Source organism: Haliaeetus leucocephalus, unplaced genomic scaffold (genome assembly GCF_000737465.1).
Source record: "Haliaeetus leucocephalus isolate CR32 unplaced genomic scaffold, Haliaeetus_leucocephalus-4.0 Scaffold140, whole genome shotgun sequence".
Classification (NCBI taxonomy): Eukaryota; Metazoa; Chordata; class Aves; order Accipitriformes; family Accipitridae; genus Haliaeetus; species Haliaeetus leucocephalus.
Window position 1 is genome coordinate 7,936,491 of NW_010972576.1, and position 5,671 is coordinate 7,942,161.

Consider the following 5,671-nt stretch of genomic DNA (forward strand, 5'->3'; position numbering starts at 1 on the left):
CGCCCTCCCCCGCCTCCTCCCGGCCCACCTTCTGCTGGGGTTTGCGCGGAGGGGCTGCGCCCCCCGCCCGGCCTCCTGCGCCCAACCCCTCGCGTCCTCCGTGGGAGAGAGGTGGGTGGGAGGCGTGATAACCTGGGAGCGCTTGTTCCGTCGATGCGGCCCAGGAGAGGAACAAGAGTAAAAGGCAGGCCAGGCGACCTGGCCCACTTGTGACTCCGCACACCCACCGCTCGCTCAAAGGGCTGGTGCACCGCATCCGAGAAGTGGTGTAAGGAAGCTGTCGATGGTGACCCCAGTACACCTACGTTTTACTTCACCGAAGCCTTAGAAAATCTCACCGAGCATATACTTGCTTTTTCTTCCACTTCCAAATCTTCGGCCCTAAGTGACTGGAGTTCAGTGTGACTGTTTTCACAAGGTTCATGGTCCCAGCTCAATTTTAAGTATGGGAGGTGATGCTTTTGCAGCTGTAATTTGAGTCTTAATCGTATCACGCGCACACAAAAATTTTCATCCCAAATCAGGAACACTATGAGAAGCCCCACCTCACTCCTGCCAGATCTGCCCAACCCCTACACCTCTACTAGCATCCTCCACCATATGCTCCATGGCCACTGCTACTCAAGTCTTAATCTGATACGTAGAAGTCACTTTTTCTCCAGAAAGGGAACGCTATCAAACTTCTCTATTTTGGTAGCAGAATTTAGGCACGAAAAGCCAAGAGCAGTAGGAGACAAGGCATTATAACAGATGGACCTTCAGCTTCTGTAGGGTTCAGTTATAGGGAATTTAGTTATTGGGCCTAAAAGTAGCTCATGGTCACAGGAGCGTTCCAGATGCTTTTAGAAGGCCTTGAACAGAATAAACAAGAAGATAGAAAAAGAAAGATCCCAATTAGAAAAACACAGGTGCACATTCCACGATAAAGGGAACTTGGCACAAACAACCTCAATTCAGGGGCTTATCTCTACCAATTGGACTAAGACAAGTCCTGCATGCTCTAATTAATACGGCCAATTATGTCCTATGTTTATGCACGTGTACAGAGCGGGTATAACTAACTTTATCTTACGTTTGTGCGCATGGACAGTACCAATGTAACCAATCACCGTTTATGCTTGTGCGCGTGGACACCAAATGCTTGCATGCAGCAACCAATCAGAGTTTCTAAACAACTTAGAGAATTGTATAAAAATGATCGGCTAAGCTCAATAAAGGGACGACTTTAATCATCATATTGGTGTTCTATCGTCTGGGCACCGCACGGAATAATCCCTAAACCCTACAAGCTTCAGTACATCAGTTCATGTGCTGTATAAAATCCTGCAAGACCTACAGAAACAGCTTGTTTTTTATTGCACTCCAAAGAGAAACAGAACATGGTATAGATGAGATACAAGGTTGTGAGCTGCAACAAGCATCTTTCATCCATCATCCCATGAAGACAGCTGATGTATCCCTGGTTTTGTTTTCATTCTGAACACGTAGTGCAGAGTCTTCCTTTCGTCAGGTTTCTTCATAAGCCTTAATATTTCTATACAGTTTGTTTGGTAAACTTTCTCTTCGTTCATTCCACTACTAGTTTTAATCAACCAAGCATTCGGCAATATGTTTTATTTCTTTGTGTAAGTAGGTGTGGACTGAGAATACAAATAATTCCTTCATAATTCTGCCCTCAAGGAAAGCCTTAAAAAGAAGAACAAAAAGGCGCTCAGGAATTAAATTACATAAGGTGCTTCATCTCATCCATCCTGTGCAGCACATTCATCCTTAGTAGTGCAAGAACTAGATCTGATATTTCTATTTCCTCTCAATTTGGGGGAAAATAGGCACATTTTCAGAAAGTAAATCAAAGTGAATCAAAATCACCTTCTTTCCACATGTTGTTAAGTGGCCCAGCAATTTATATACCTTAATATATAAATTGGGTCATTGAAAGCCACTCCCTCTGTCATTCTCTACTACCCAGGCCAGTAAACATACACCCCAAATTAGAATCAAAGTGAATATTACTTGCCTTACGTAAGTATTATCTTCTGGATTTAAAGAAGCCTTTTGTTTCTCTAGCATGCAAGTGACTATGAGCATGAAATGTTGCTTTTTATTATGCTGATATAAATCTGGACAGACTTATTTAATTATCTTAGCAATAACAGCCAATCTAGTATGATAAATATCCTTGTATATTTATGGCTCTATCTCTGAAAACTTCACAAAGAAGAGCTCAGATGTTTGCAACTCCTAGCTTTTGCAAGGGTTCTTTTTTTGCTTTGTGTTTATCAAAGGCAGGCATTATGTTCTGCTGTTAAACAAAGTAACAGCTTGTCGGTTAATAAAATCATGCAGCTAGAAATAGAGAGGTAAAGGCAAGAGGGGTCAGTTACCACAGCAGAATAAAGCTTAAAATTTCAGCTGTAGTATTCAAAATAGGCAGCTCTTAAATTCTAAATCAGAGGTAAGAGGCATAGAAAGATAAAAAGGTAAAGCATGAATGTTGACACAAGAAATTCTTCGTTCTGAAAATGAGTGGGACTTAAGTGGAAAACAGAATTAAATATGGTAGGGAATTAGCATTGCATCTCCAAGGCAATTCCTATTTAAACCACATTGTGTGCAACAGCTGGGTGGGGTTTTTTTTTTAGGTTGTCTCCTCAGTACTATTAGTATCACAATAAGTTCTCCCCTGAAGCCTTTCCTGTCTGAAGAAAGGATGGTAGCAAGCAGATTGCCCACTGATTGCATTTAAAACAAATCTTTATTTAATGACACTGTTTACTTTGCATGAGCATCTAGAGCAAAAATCAATTAAGTAGTAATAAAAACTCCTTCAAGCCGTCTTGTGTTGCAGGCTAATATATTGGTTTAGTTGCTAGTGATCAAGTAAATCTATCACTATGAAAAGAATGGTTATTGACAATTGAAAAATGTTGCAGAGTAAAACCGATCAGAATTTACTGTCTTCAGGTTAAAAAATTCAAATGTAAAACTCTTCATGTGGAAACACTGGAAAGGTGTTCCCCTTGAACACTACATACGAAACTGAAAGCGTTCCCCTGTTTATTCAAAGGGTGACTCACACAGGCTCTCTGTGTTACCACAGAACTGATCGGTGATGTTCCTGAGAAGAAAGGTACCTCTGGAAACCCAAAAAGCTGCAGTATGAAAGGAAGCTATCTTAGGGCAGGCTATTCATAGGTAACATTGATTATTCCACTGCAGGGTCTTTCTACTGATGGCAGATAATCTGAAAATGGTCTTAATTTGATAAATCTGTTAACTGCGTGAAACAGTGCAGTTTTTATGCAAATATATTTCAGTCTTTGGATTTCTTACAGAACAGTTTACTATGTGCGTTGCTTTAGAGGCAACTGGGAGTTCAAACCATTTTCATAGACTTTTGCATCACAATGTTTGCATTTCTATTCCCACTCAGGTCCCTCTGTGGGTCATTGCTGTCGTCACTGACTATGCTGTAACTACCTGTGTGCATAAGAAATTTCTGAGAACTCAAAATCATGCTCAATTTCAAAAAAGGATGAGTATGACCTCTCGTTTGCTTACAGGTAAGCCTGAGGTTTAGCACATAAGTGCTCATAAGCGTTGTAATGTAACACACTAGAGCATGTACGCGCCTTACTTGCATGGTGTTTCCAGTGCTGTTTACTCAACCAAAAATTAAGCATATGTATTAACGCCTTCATACAATGAAGTTGCAAGTTATCATTTCAGAGTTAGTTTTCCAGTGGAAGCATTCTGTCTATTAATTTAAAATTCATATCCATTGTTATGCAGCAGTTGCCATTTCTAATCCATCCCTGTTGCAAAGATTTCTGCTCATGAACTGTTTTGATAGATAGAACTGGGTGATGATTATGGGCTGGGTCACTGGATGTCCACTGTCATGCCATGCAATCACAAATAGAGCTGAAGCAGGTTTGTTTGAAATTCAGAGCAATATTCTCAGTGTCTTTGTGCATAGAGTCCTTCATCTCAGATCAAAACCGGAGCAAGGACAGACCGCTTCACAGAGATAAACCTCCATGACCAGACCTAGCTCCAGCCTTTAATCTTGTGGCTTCTCCTCTGATTTACCTGCTCCTCTCTGGTATCAGGTTCTTTCTCAGAAATCTCATTTCTCTGCTGTTCCAGCCCTTGTGTTTGACACAGTCAGATCAAACAACTGGTCTAGTCCTTCCTGCTCTCAGCTCAGGTGCACACAGCACAGCGTGTACCATCTCATGTCTGCAAACTACAGGCCAAGCCATTTTCAGCTTCAGGCCAGAACATGTCCAGTGCAGGTGGATGCATCAGAGATCTAACCAAGAAAAAGGTGCATGGGCTGACACCATGGAAGAAGGAGGGCTTCTGCCCTAAATCTTAACTTTTGAACAAATTAGGCTGGAACTGAAAGCATATCTGGAAAAAACCCACATGTAGATCTCAACTGAGGTTGCTAAACCTCAAATGCCTTCTTCCAAACATGAACAATATAAACATTCTCAAAAGAGAAATTCACCAGAATATTTTAGCACAGGTGAAACATAAGATTTCTCCCCCAGAAGCTACTCAGGCATAGCTCAGCCATTTTTGGTGATTTAGTACATGTATATTTATATGTGCATGTGAGAGAGAATATTTACAAGGTTTACAATAATTCAATATATATAAAAAATGTTTTAATTGAGACAGACATATATGCCAAAATACCATGTTGGAGGTATGTACACACATACACACACATGTATATGTATATGTATATATATATATTTAAAGAAGGTTGATGTATGTCTCTGACCTGATAAATATCAGCCCAACTACACTAATCTTGACATAACTCTAACCAAAGAAAGGTCTCACAGCTTTATACCACCTCTGTTACAGGCAAAATCTGCCAGACCTCCACCTCCTTTACGTGCAGTCAAGGCTGAAGCTACAGAGACATCACATCTTTCATAGGCAATGGTAACATTTCATAAATGAATTAATTTATCTGGGCTAGAAATTCAGCGCTGAAGGGCAAAACAACTCTGTCTGTTGCACCTGGTACCTTAAGCGAAGCTGTATTCTGGAAAGCAAAGGCTTAAGTGCCAAGGAGGCCATCTAGCAGCATGTCTCTACTCAGAGACACCCAGTACATCAGATGAGGCTGACCTAAGGGTGCCTGGCAAAATCAGTATTGGTTGTTCTTTAAGATGTTTCCTATTACACAGCACCTATGGGTTGATTGTAACTGAAAGAAAGAATCATCTTCCTCACATGTGATGCAACATGTTAGCAGTTTTCTCATATAACTGAAAATTCTGATGCTAGAAAAGTGGAAATCATCATGCAGGGTCAGGTCTGACACCTGTCCTGTCCCAAATCCTGTTTGAGTGAGAGGCCAACACCAGATGTCTCCAAGGTCAATGATAAGACTGCATGCTCTAAAGTAGCCTTGTGCAAATATAGGTATCTGAGCCAGTGCCAGTACAGCACATCATTAATTACCTGGATGGCAGCATTTCTCAAGAGATACACCAGGAAGACAGCAGCTTTAATTAGATACTGAAGTTAGTCACCAGCAAAGTGTTTAAAGTGCAAAACCCAGACAAGAGCATACTTCATTCTATCCAACTGTCTTTCCACAATTTCTAACGGAAAGTAGACATCACACAAAAGAAAAGTGGCACTT